Raw genomic sequence first — 12,304 nt, forward strand, 5'->3', positions numbered from 1 at the left:
AACAAAAACAAAAACTTTTTTGTAGTGAAAATTTATTTAAAAATGTGCATGTTCATGTGGAAATGGGTCAGAAGTGAGGCTGGCATGCAACAGAAGGAAAAGTGACATGAATTGGAAATAGTCAGAGTTGCCCTTCCCTAGATGATGTATAGACTAAAAAGCTAGATAGGGAGTGGAAAGGGTTTTTTAAAAGAAAAGAAAAGAAAGGTCAGTGTTCTGAGCAATGGACCAATAAAAATCATGTCCTGAGTTCCTCTTTGTCATTCACTCAGAATGCACAAAGAAGAATAAAGGAAGGGCCTTGTCCTCCTGAATATAAGCAGAACATCTTGAACTGAATCATTGATAAAAGCACCAGAGGAGTGTATATAGCAGAAGGAAAAAGCTGGTGAGGGCATGGGTGACTGTGGAGAAGCACCACAGTGCTCTTCAAGCAATCTGCATTTGTGTTAAGTAAACATGGGGTTACCAGTGCAGATGAGTGCTCTGCTCTGCCCCTGCTGCTGATTCATTGCTCTGCCAGCTGTTGGAGGGCAAACCTCTGAAGCAGGAAGCTTCCTGTCCTTGTGGAGGTTCCTGCACATTTTAGACTTTTCAAGGTTCTAGGGTTGCAATCCCAACCTCTGCCAGGGAGCAACAAGACACAAGAAGACTCGAGAGTCACTGCTGCATCTGCAACCCTGATGGTTTCGCTGGCCCAAGTAGAAGTGGGGAAGGGGGCACAGGCAAACTTCTGCAGAGCTCACCCTGCACTGGGTTAAAGGCCATCATACGATGAGAGTGGGGCTGGCTCAGGTTCCATTGAATGCCTGGCTGGCAGGCTCAACTACTCCCCTTCCATGCTGTCAGGGGTTTAGGAGCAGAGGCACGGGCAAGGGAGGAAACAGAGAGCGAAGGGGAGGAGGCAGAAGAAAAGATGAGTGATGACGACGACCCGAGATCTCCTAGTCTTTCCAGTGAATCAGAGGATTCACAGAAAGGAGCACCAGTGGCCAGGGCAAGGGGGGAGTCTAGGGGGGCACCCCAGGAAGATAGAGCCAGAGGGGACTCAGGGGGGAGCAGCTGGAAATCGGGACCAGCGTCACCGCCAGGAAGCAGGGAAGAGGAAGGGAGCCAGGGGGGAAGCGCTGGCAGCTCACCACAGGAGGGAGGGCATGAGTCAGGAGTGGCCACACCTCCATCGGGGAGCGAAGAAACGGTTAAGAGGAAAGTGGAAGGTTGGGCGCGCGCGCCAAGTTCAAATGCAGAGGAAGGCGGCGCAGTAAGCAGCCCCGAAAGGGAACCAGGTCCTAAAGCCCGGCGCAAGGAGGCAGGAGGGTCCGGGTCAGCGTCAGAAGAATCCCGGAAGGAAGAAGCCCCGGGGGGTAGAGGGACCCAGAGGAGGACAGTCAGGCGGAAAAGGTGGAGCAAGGCTAGGATATTAAGTTGGTGCACACGGGGCGGAGACTCAGACGGAGCTTCGCCGACCTAGCTACTAGGCGTAGAGTTGCGCGCAGCAGCGTGAGAATGGAAACTGTAATTCAATAAAGACTTTTACTTAATGATCGCGGGCTAGCGTGATCCTCCGTGAGCTAGGATCTTCAAGCAGCTCTGACAGTAAGCTCCGTCTCCCTCTTGTGGGCATCTACAGCCTCGAGGAGGGGAGAGAAACAGGTGCCTACTAGCGAGCTCACGAACGGCAGACGACATGACGGCTGAGCAGCAGATAGAGGAACTCAGAAACGCAGTGGCACAACTGAACGCCGAGGCTCTTGCATCCAGGAAGAGAGAGGAGGAGGCAGCCGCCGCCTGCAGGGATCTCCAGGTCAGGTTAGACGTGCTGACAAAGCAGACACCCCGGCAGGAGGGAATTGGGTTGGCGAGATGGACAGGCGGGCTGGTCTCTCACTTCGATGGGAACCTGCAACAGTATCCCAACTTTAGAGCCGACGTACTGTGCGCACTGCAACTGCTGCATAAAGACTTTAGAGATGAACAAGAGAGAGTGGGGTTCATCATGTCCCATTTGCATGGGGATGCGAAAGCATGGCTACGCAATTTATGGAGAGATAAGGATCCGGCGCTCCAGAATGCAGATGCCTTTATTAAAGCGATGGATGGGTGTTTTTTATCAAGTATTGATGTGGATCTTGCACGGAAGGAGGTGCATGGGCTGAGACAAGGGAGGGCCAGCGTCAGGCAGTATCATGCCCGCTTTTTCGCCTTGGTCAGTGCCCTGGAATGGGACAGAGATTCGACTCCTGTAAGAGACCTCTTTTGGGAGGGGCTGCACAACTCGATTAAAGATGAGATTGCGAGGGGGGAGAGACCCCGAACCACCCAGGAGGTCGTTCAGAGGGCACTGGCAGTGGGGGTGAGGCTGGAAGGACGTCCGTGGAGCAGGGACGAAGGGCGTGGAGGGCGCGAACCAACCGGGGGCCCCTCCTTCCTTCCCAGAGAAGCAGCGCGGGCGCAATCCACGCCTCCGCCAGGAGGAGGAGCCGAACCTATGGAGGTTGGAGGTGCAAGGGCTCAGTCAGCAACCAGAGCCCTAGCACCGGCAGCAGTGAAAGCGAAGCCTCCTAGAGGGAACAGGAAGTGTTACGTCTGTGAGGAGCCAGGGCATATGGCAAAAGAGTGTCCCCAGAGGCCCCACAAGCTCACTGCAGCCTCAGCAATGGTGACTGCAGCAACGCAGCAAGGAGGACCACAGCAGGGAAACGACGCTGTCTGGCTGGAGGAAGAGGCACTGGGGCCCAGCCAGACGTGTTAGTGACGCAGTCCCCAGAGATTTTACAGCCCGTGAACCCCCTCCCGCCCAAACCAGTAGTGAGGCTCACAGCATCTCTCCAGCTGCCCAATGGAATCACCATGGACGTGCCAATCACCATTGACTCAGGCAGCAATGCGGACTTTATAGGGCAGGACTTTGTCGACAGGCACGCTGTGCAGTTGCTGCCGGCCACACTGCCCCTGCAGGTTGTCACGGTGGATGGCAGGGAGCTGCTCGGGGGGCAAGTGGTGAAGCAGACGCCACCAATGGTGATGCGACTTGGGAATCACAGAGAAATCATCAGCTTCAACGTCACTCAACTATCTGACACGCCCATTGTATTGGGCATGAGTTGGCTGGACAAGCACAGCCCAACGATGGCTTGGTACCAGAGGCAGCTGACCTTCGGCTCTTCCTTTTGTGCTGAACACTGCATCGTGCCCAGGCAGGAAGGAGAGGAAGAGGAGTCACAGCTGCTGCTAGGCACGCTGCAAGCGATTCCCCACAAGTACGCTGAATTTTTGGAAGTTTTCTGCGAGAAGGAGGCAGACAGGCTACCCCCTCACAGACCATATGACTGCAAAATTGACCTGCTGCCGGGGGCGGCGCTGCCTAAAGGGAAACTGTATTCCATGTCAGAGGACGAACTGCAAGAACTCAAGGAGTTCATTGATCATAATTTGCAGCGCGGCTTCATCCGGGAGTCCAGGGCAGTGGGGGGCAGTCCCGTATTCTTTGTTAAGAAGCGGGACACGCCCCAAAAGAGACTCGTAGTGGATTACAGGATTTTGAACAGTGTGACTAGGCCATCGGACTTCCCCATGCCCCGAATTGACGACCTCCTCGCAAAGGTACGGAAGGGCAGAGTGTTCACCAAGTTGGACCTGCGGGGGGCGTACAACCTCATTCGCATGCGGGAGGGTGATGAGTGGAAGACAGCCATGTTCACGCCACTGGGGACCTACGAATATAGAGTTATGCCTTTTGGATTGCAAAATGGCTCCCACGTTTTTCAAGCATTTATGCATCACGTGTTGGCGGGACTTCTCTACAAGACGTGCGTCTGTTTCTTAGATGACATCCTGATCTTTTCGGAGTCGCAGCAGGAGCATGACAAACACGTCAAGGAAGTGCTGAGCAGGCTAAAGCAACATAGGCTCTACGCCAAGCTGGAGAAGTGCCAATTTGACGTGCCGGAGGTGGATTTTCTGGGCTACAAGCTGTCTGACAAGGGGCTCGCCATGGACAGCGCCAAGGTTCGAGCGGTGTTGGATTGGAAGAGCCCGCGCAACCGGAAGGAGGTCCAACGGTTTGTCGGCTTTGCGAACTTCTATCGCAAGTTTATCAAGGGCTTCGCGATGCAGACGGCGGCCATCACTGACACGCTTAGCTCCAAGAAAAAGAAGTTCATTTGGACAGAGCAGGCGGAGCAGTCCTTTCAGGCACTCAAGCGTCTCTTCGCGTCGGAAGAGCAGCTGCTTCATGTCAACCCCAGCAGGCCGATGAGGGTGGAGACAGACGCCTCGGACAGAGCCGTGGGGGCGGTCCTGCTGCAGAAAGACCCGCAGGGGGTGTGGCGACCGGGAGCGTTTTACTCCAGGAAGCTCAGCAAGTCCGAGCAGAACTACACCATATGGGACAGGGAGTTGCTGGCCATTCACGCAGCGTTCAAGGCGTGGAGGCACTTTCTGATCGGCGCCAAGCACACGGTGCAGGTTTGCACGGACCACAAGAATCTAGAGCACTGGCGCACGGCACAGTTCCTGAACCAGAGGCAGATACGTTGGGCTGAGTTCTTTGCGAACTTCGACTTCCGAATAGAGTATGTCCCGGGGGACACCAACATCATGGCAGACGCTCTCTCCCGTAAGCCACAGTATCTGGAGGACGCAACACCAGCGGCCGCCATGCACATCTTCGCACCAACAGTGTGGGCGTGCGCCGCGGCGACCGTGGACCTAGAGGCGGTGCGACGAGCGTTGCAGGGGGACTCCTTCGCACAAGCAAAGATGGCAGAGGTGCAAAGGGGCAAGGCAGCGGCCGACGGTTTCCAGCTAAGAGATGGATTGCTCATCCGTAAAGGGGCCATCTACGTGCCGGGAGACGAACTTCGAGCCAAGGTGCTGCAGCAGCTGCACGACGCGCCCACGGCCGGGCACTTTGGCAAGGAGAAGACGGTGGAATTAGTAGCCAGGGATTTCTGGTGGCCTGGAATGAGAGGGGAGGTCGCAGACTACGTGGCGAGGTGTGACACCTGCCAGAGGGCCAAACCAGTGCACAAACCGCCGGCCGGACTGTTGGAACCGCTGCAAACTCCGGTCGAACCTTGGGAAAGGGTGGCCCTGGACTTTGTCACGGATCTGCCCAGCTCAAGGGGCAAGACGGCAGTGCTGGTGGTGGTGGACCTGTTTTCCAAGATGGCGCATTTCATTCCGTGTGCTAAGGTGGCCACGGCGGAGCAAACCGCCAAACTGTTCATAGACCACGTGTTCAAGGTTCACGGTCTGCCACGGTCTATTCTGTCCGACCGGGGGCGGCAGTTCATCTCGAATTTCTGGCAGAAGCTGATGGGCTTCCTGAACGTCAAGATCAACCTGGCGTCGGCGAGACACCCGCAGACCAACGGGCAAGCGGAACGGGTCAATGCCATCATGCAGCAGTACCTGAGATGTTATGCAAATCAACAGCCTGCGACGTGGGTGGATTACCTGCCGCTTGCCGAGTTCGCCTACAACAACACGAAGCACGTGTCCACGGGGGTCACGCCGTTCTTCGCCAACAACGGGAGGCACCCCAGAACCTTCCCGGGACTGGAAAGAATGGGGGAGGGGGAGCCGCAGACAGCAGATGCGTTCGCGTCGGAGCTGCAGGAAGTCCACGATCAGCTGAGGCGCCACCTGGAGCTGGCCAAGCACGCATACAAGGTACAAGCAGACAAGCACAGAAGGGTTGGAGAAGAGCTCCACGTGGGAGACTGGGTTTGGTTAGCAGCCCACGCAGTGCCGGCCAGGTCGTTGGCCAAGAAGAAACTAGGGCATAAACAACTGGGGCCCTACCAAGTCGAAGAGCAGGTCAACCCGGTAGCTTTCAGACTGGCACTTCCGGAGGGTTCCAGAATGCATCCGGTATTCCACAGATCGGTGCTCACTCCCTACAAGGCACCGCACAGGTTCCAGGAACCCGGAACGGCGCCGAGTCCGGCCAGAGACAGAACAGGGCACGCGGGAGTGGCACAGAAGGAGCGCATCAACGAAGTCACGGAGATTTTGGACTCCAGATGGGGGGAAGAGGGGGTAGAATACTTTCTCGCCAAGGAGGGCACCCCGGCCAGTGCGAACAGCTGGGTGCCGGGCTACGCCTTAGACGAACCTCTGCTCAAAGACGAGTTTCATGCCCTCTTCCCACATAGACCTATGCCAGCAGACTTTTTCGACGACTGGCTTTTCACGCCCACGCTTTCGGCCAGCACGTTCCGGGGGTTCGACTCGGACGAGGAACCGACACGAGACGTCCGTTCCCCGGAGGGGTCACCCTCGGGATCTGCCTCAGAACCCTCGTATTGGTGGGACGATAGGCCAGAGGAGCAGTTCCGCAGAAAGTGGCTGGAATGCTCAGGACGAGCAACGCCGCCAGGAGGAAGTGAGGGAGAGACGGACATGGACATTTTCGGGGACGACCCTGGTTTCGAGCACGGCGGCACAGAGATGGAAGCGGAGGTGACCGTCGTCGACGAGAGCAGGGAGGAAGACCCGGGAGAGTTCAGATGGAGGCCCGCCACGGGAAGCGACCGATATCCGACGTTCGTCACTTTGCAACAGCAGCCCCCAGCTCCAGCACCGGAAGGAGGGGAGGGGGGAATGGGGGGCTTCGAGGGGGGGATGGATGTCAGGGGTTTAGGAGCAGAGGCACGGGCAAGGGAGGAAACAGAGAGCGAAGGGGAGGAGGCAGAAGAAAAGATGAGTGATGACGACGACCCGAGATCTCCTAGTCTTTCCAGTGAATCAGAGGATTCACAGAAAGGAGCACCAGTGGCCAGGGCAAGGGGGGAGTCTAGGGGGGCACCCCAGGAAGATAGAGCCAGAGGGGACTCAGGGGGGAGCAGCTGGAAATCGGGACCAGCGTCACCGCCAGGAAGCAGGGAAGAGGAAGGGAGCCAGGGGGGAAGCGCTGGCAGCTCACCACAGGAGGGAGGACATGAGTCAGGAGTGGCCACACCTCCATCGGGGAGCGAAGAAACGGTTAAGAGGAAAGTGGAAGGTTGGGCGCGCGCGCCAAGTTCAAATGCAGAGGAAGGCGGCGCAGTAAGCAGCCCCGAAAGGGAACCAGGTCCTAAAGCCCGGCGCAAGGAGGCAGGAGGGTCCGGGTCAGCGTCAGAAGAATCCCGGAAGGAAGAAGCCCCGGGGGGTAGAGGGACCCAGAGGAGGACAGTCAGGCGGAAAAGGTGGAGCAAGGCTAGGATATTAAGTTGGTGCACACGGGGCGGAGACTCAGACGGAGCTTCGCCGACCTAGCTACTAGGCGTAGAGTTGCGCGCAGCAGCGTGAGAATGGAAACTGTAATTCAATAAAGACTTTTACTTAATGATCGCGGGCTAGTGTGATCCTCCGTGAGCTAGGATCTTCAAGCAGCTCTGACACATGCTGATAAATAAAGCCTATCCATTTTAAAAAGTGTGTTCCAAAGAAGAAGTCACTATTGGAATTGAATAAGGAGCACTGTGGACAAGAATATAAAAAGACTGTAGAAAGATGGGAAGTATATTTAGAAAAGGCCTGTATTTTAATACAAGCATGAATCGACTTGCATTGAAAGGCTTTCTTGCATATATATTTCATTGCACAGTTACATTTGGCAGCTCCATTCAGCAGAGCGTGTATCCTCACAGTGAAACAGATTTCAGTAACCAGTCTTAAGTGATGTTATTAGCCGCCATCACATGGGTGAAAAGGCTTGAGCAACATGTGAGCGGACATAGTATAGCACTCAGTTCTGCGTCGCTGGCTGTCTTGTTTGCCAGCTGCTTATATTGTGACTAGACTTAGCAGATGAGCTGCATATGACGCCTGGTAGGAGGAATAGCATGCAAATGCAGAAGAGGAAAACAGCACAATGTTGATAAACACAATAGTTTTTCTCTTCCTTCCTTCTTTCAATTCCTTTTTCTTTTTCACCATTCATATTCCCTTTTTCTTAGGTATTATCTTCCTCTGCTTTTCTCCTCCCTGATTCTCTTCCCTTGGCACTGTATTTGAACTTGATGGTTTTGATGCAGCTGACCCTCCCTTCCTACTGCTTATTTCCCAGTAAAAATTAAAAGGTAAAGTTCTCCTGGACGGTTAAGTCCAGTCAAAGGCGACTATGGGGTTGCGGCACTCATCTCGCTTTCAGGCTGAGGCAGCTGGCATTGATCCACAGACAGCTTCCTGGGCCATGTGGCCAGCATTTACACTAATATTCATATTTCCCTAATATAACACATTTTTGTATGTTATTTTCACTAAATGTGTCTTTCAATACGCACTTTACCTTGGCATATGCACTTTTGTACACATCATTTTGCTGGAGACCTTCATTGGAAAATTCAGAAGTGCAAATTTTGCAGGATGGCTCTCTTTCTGTTTGCATTTTGTTTTAGAAAGTGCAAATTACGGTACATAGAGTTGCCTTTAAATTTGAACTGAACCAAATTTATCCCCCATTCATAGGTATGGATCATGCAAATGCAAACACTTTCTCCACTGATTCATTTCTTAGACTTCTGTCCTGTGTTTTGTTCCAACAGGTCCTTATTTCAATGAGAGAGATATACCGGTAAATTTGTGCTTAAATCAATAGCTTAATTTTGGCCAGTCATGGATGGGGAACACATGTCTGTCTAGATGCTACTGGGATACCACTCCCATTGTCCTGACCATTAGCCACACTGGCTGGGTCAAATGGGAGGGCTGACCTGGAGGGTCCCCCTCCCTAGGCCAGATCATGGCTTTTCTATTTAAAATCCATCATTGAAAGACTTAGAGGTGAGGAAAGTTAAACAAGAGTAACTTAGGGGAATGAATCACTTTCAGTAGCAGAGTTAGGTTTATACAAGCCAAGGAATTTTTTTTTTTTTAAAAAAATGCTTTAGGCTTTCTCCAGCCTATAAGACTGGGTGGGGTGCAAATTCCAATTGGTAAAGAGGGATCTAAAATGCTGCCTTGGTGGGTGTTTGCAGAAGTCATGTGGCAGGATTTCAGCCCTGCAGTGGCTCAGCCTTGGATTGATCTTGGCATCGTTCTGCCGTGTGAAAACACCCTCATGATACAAAGTGAAAGGAAAACAACTCAGCCCAGTACTCACAAAGACCCTTGTGAAACAATTCAGGTCTTTCAGCCTCCATGATTTAGTGGTTTAATCCTCTTTTCCAGTCTGGAAATTCCCCTTCACATGGGAACATTACCTCAGACATAAAATAGCTCCCGACAAGCTCTGCCTAACTGCAAGCCATGCAAAGGGTAAAAAACAACTACAGACAGCTAACATGCAGTGCATCCAAAAAAATGAGATTCCACCCCCTTTTGGATCACAGCACCAAAGCTTTTGAGCTGCGCAAATGCTGTGTGTGTGTGTGTGTGTGTGTGTGTGTGTGTGTGTGTTTTGGCAGAAACAAAATAACTTCTGCAAAATAGATATAATGCTGCACAATCTTTTCCTCATAAAAGAATGATGCCTTCATGAATAAGAAGAACAAAAGAGCAGAAGGCAGCTAAAAACAAAGAGGCACATTTCATTCTTTTCAGACAAATAGTTAGGAGAATCACACTGGGCTTGAGGCCGAAGCAGCCTCCTTCGTTTTTAAAATGGTGAACAGACTGTTATGCATTAACATTGAGGTTGTAAGCTGAAGAACGTTCAGTTGTGCCACGCTGGTAGTGCAATTGCAATGTACTTATGCTTACCAGTGGGGTACATGTAACTGACTACTTAAGAATCCCATTCTCTGATCTGGCAACAACCATTGTGGAATGAAATTCTCAGCCTGACCCATGTTATATTTGCCTCCATGCCACGGAAGGAAGAGAAGAGATAGCATTTAGGTTTAAATTGCACCAGAGCTTTATCAAACACTACATTATCTGCAAAAGGGTAGAGTTAGGCCAATTTAATTTAGTGCAACCTAACATGGGCATCTGCAGATACCATATGCCTCACACAAGACAGTCGCTTAAACAGGGATGTGAGTCATGATGTGTTTGTCACAATGTGGCTCCATCTTCTCACAGATTTTTATTGTCTGCTAAACTAAGTTTTGCTTCGAGTAGACCCATTTAAATTGATGAACATGGCTGAGTTGAGTTCACTTATTATTTATTTATTTATTTTTATTTATTATTTGCTACCTCTACCCCTTCCTTTTCTTCCAGTAAACTATAGGCAGCTGACATTGCTTTCCTTGTCTCCATTTTATCCTCAGAATAACCTTGTGTGATAGGATAGGCTGAGAGGTAGTAACTGGTTCAAGTACATCCAGGGAGCTTTGTAGGTGAATGAAGATTTGAACCCAGGTTTTTTGGATCCAACTCCAACACTAACCACTACACTATGACTAACTAAAGGTATGTTTTTAAAAGTGCATAACAGCACAGCCCTAGACATGTTTGGTTGAACACTTTATATTCAATGGGACTTACTCCCTAGTAAGTGTATTTAGCTTTGCAATCTAAACTACTAACTAGCTTGTGCTGTGATTCATCAAAAAAAAACATTAAAAGCTTTCTGGGAAACAGACATATGGAAATTGGTGGACAACTGCCATTGAAATAGATACTTTACTGCAGGTTCCATGAAAATTAATTCATACTTTAAAAAAATTGCATTTATGATTATTATCATTGTAGGCAGTGCTTTTTTCTTTCTTTCTAAAAAAAAGTTTAGGGGTACTCTCATTTTCCTACTCATATTGAAATACTGCCCCTCAATGAGGCCAAAGTTAGATTCACAAAATGTTTAGGGGTATGCGTACCCCTGCGTCCCCTCAGAAAAAAGCCTAAGAAAAAAATATAATAAGTTTTGTCTGAGAGGCATGGAAAGATCTTCCAGTAAGTAATGACTGACACCCTGTCAAAAGTAAGAAGACAGGGCAATGAAAGTACAGCATTTTACTCATAGCAAACTTTCAGGAAACTGAAATAAGCTTAATTGCTGACTCAACCACTGTCCTTCATAGAGGAAATAATAAACAGGAAATAGGGTGTGGGCAGATAATAGGAGATGGAAGAGGACAAAAATACGAAATAGAAAAGGGTGGAAAAAAACATGTATTTTTCAAGCACTTTAAGCGTTCAAATATTTTCAGCTTCCCCTGTTAAAAAATGTCCATCTCTTATCCTTGGCCAGTCACAAGGACTTTGTGAAATAGTCTACCCTCCAACGATATGATTGCCAAAACTGGCGTTTCCTCCTCCTTCACTCAGAAATAAGTTGTTATGATCTCACAAAGCCATCTTATACTGGAATTATTTTCCTGTAATAAAATGAAGGATATTTTAATGGGCCGAAATATTTCTTGTGACATAGATGTATTGTCAGTGCTGGTTTTGTGTTGTAGCAATACACCCAAACAAAAGAAGTTTTGATATCACTTGAAAGTTTGCATAACACTCTTCATTACGTTTGTAAAGACTGGCCTATGGCTTCCCCAGTTTGCTTGGGAGATAGTGAGAAGAGATTGGTACAGCTGCTGTGTGTATTTGAGGGCAGGAGTAGGGCTTCATGCACTGGATCAAACTGAATTTAGTAAAATGGAAACAACCATTCTGACCAGCATTATATTTGTATTTGGTGAATGGTGATCACAGTTTGGAGGGGAGTGGATGGCCCTGCATTAGTCTGAGCCCACATAACTCTAGGCATCCCAAAACTCCTAATTTGGAAAGAGATGATAGAGATGACTCAACCACTGTATTCCATGCACTAGTGACTTCCAAACTGCATTATTGCAACTCATTCTATGTGGGGCTGCCCCCAAAGATGACTTGGAAACACCAACTGCTCCTAAAGGCAGTGACTAGGCTGCTAACCAAGTGGCATGTAAAGCTCTTAGAACAAATGTTTTGAAACAGCTGCGCTGATTGCCAGCTTGTTTCCACACCCAATTCAAGATGCTCACATCCATGCTCAAAGCCAGCTATCTGAAAGACTGCCTCCTTCCCTATGGATTCTCTTAGTTGTTAAGATTGGCAGAGGAGGCCCTTTTGTAGTTCTGCCGTCTGCAGAATGGGGACCTGGGAGAGGGAACTGTCTGTGGAAATCCTTGAATTGTGAAATTTCCTGTCCACAGAGGTGCATCTTGTATCACCATTGTATATACCCTGCTGTGTGCTGAAGATACACCTCCCCCCCGACCTTTGACACTTGATTAGGACCCATCCTATTCTTCTGGTGCTAAATTGTTTTAATTGTTTTGATTGATTGTTTTAATTGAAGCTTAATTGAATTGCAACTTATTACCAAACTTAAAACCATGGAGAGACCTGGTTTGAATAGAGACATTGGATTCTTATCTTATTATAC

Source organism: Podarcis liolepis (assembly GCF_965112155.1).
Source record: "Podarcis liolepis genome assembly, chromosome: 5".
NCBI classification, from domain to species: domain Eukaryota; kingdom Metazoa; phylum Chordata; class Lepidosauria; order Squamata; family Lacertidae; genus Podarcis; species Podarcis liolepis.